Raw genomic sequence first — 1146 nt, forward strand, 5'->3', positions numbered from 1 at the left:
AGGCACGCGCCACCATGCCCAGCTAATTTTTTGTAGTTTTAGTAGAGACGGGGTTTCACCATGTTGACCAGGATGGTCTCAATCTCTTGACCTCGTGATCCACCCGCCTCGGCTTCCCAAAGTGCTGGGATTACAGGCGTGAGCCACCGCGCCCAGCAACTTCTTTTTTTTTAATACCAAATATCTGTTAGTAGTAATCACTATATTGCTACTTCTTATTTTTAAATTTTTTTAAAACGGGTTTTCCAATGAATACCAGAAAACCTGCCAGACAGATTCTAAAAGAGCTGTAACACTAATATTTATTTTTAGGTTGCCAAATAATATTCCTATATATGGATATATCACATTTTATTTATCCCTTAATCAGTTGATGCATGTTTGATGTGTTTCTACTTTTTTGGCTATTATGACTAATGCTGCTATGAACATTTGTGTATAAGTTTTTGTGTGGATGTATATTTTTGTTTTTCTTGGGTAGAATTAATGGATCATTTGGTAACTCTATGTCTAACTTTGTCTGTTTTTAAGACAGGGTCTTGCTCTGTTGCCCAGGCTGGTGTGCAGTGGTGCAAGCTTGGCTCACTGCAACCTCCACCTACCGGGTTCAAGTGATTCTCCTGCCTCAGCCTCCTGAGTAGCAGGCGCTACAGGCGCGTGCCACCACACCTGGCTAATTTTTGTATTTTAGTAGAGATGGGTTTTCACCATGTTGGCTAGGATGGTCTCGAACTCCTGACTTCAAGTGATCTTCCTGCCTTGACCTCCCAAAGTGCTGGTATTATAGGCGTGAGCCACTGCACCTGGCCCTTTTTAGGTTTTTGTTTGTTTGTTTGTTTGTTTGAGATGGAGTTTTGCTCTTGTTGCCCAAGCTGGAGTGCAATGGCCCAATCTTGGCTTACTGCAATGTACGCCTCCTGGATTCAAGCGATTCTCCTGCCTCAGCCTACCAAGTAGCTGGGATTACAGGCACGCGCCACCACGCCCGGCTAATTTTTTGTATTTTTAGTAGAAATGGGGTTTCACCATGTTGGCCAGGCTGTTCTGAAACTCCTGACCTCAAGTGATCCACCCGCTTCGGCCTCCCAAAGTGCTGGGATTACAAGCATGAGCCACCGCGCCCAGCTGCCATTTTTTTTTTTTTTT

The 1146-nt window shown here is 44.0% G+C and overlaps 1 non-coding gene across 1 annotated transcript; it reads right to left on the reverse strand.

Moving 5' to 3' along the window:
- Nucleotides 1–236: 236 nt before the first annotated feature.
- On the reverse strand, nt 237–298 carry LOC119468059. Its single transcript, XR_005196686.1, has one exon. It is a non-coding gene; the product is annotated as a U7 small nuclear RNA (small nuclear RNA).
- Between the last annotated feature and the right edge of the window lie 848 nt (nt 299–1146).

Source organism: Cebus imitator, unplaced genomic scaffold (assembly GCF_001604975.1).
Source record: "Cebus imitator isolate Cc_AM_T3 unplaced genomic scaffold, Cebus_imitator-1.0 Scaffold15, whole genome shotgun sequence".
Classification (NCBI taxonomy): Eukaryota; Metazoa; Chordata; class Mammalia; order Primates; family Cebidae; genus Cebus; species Cebus imitator.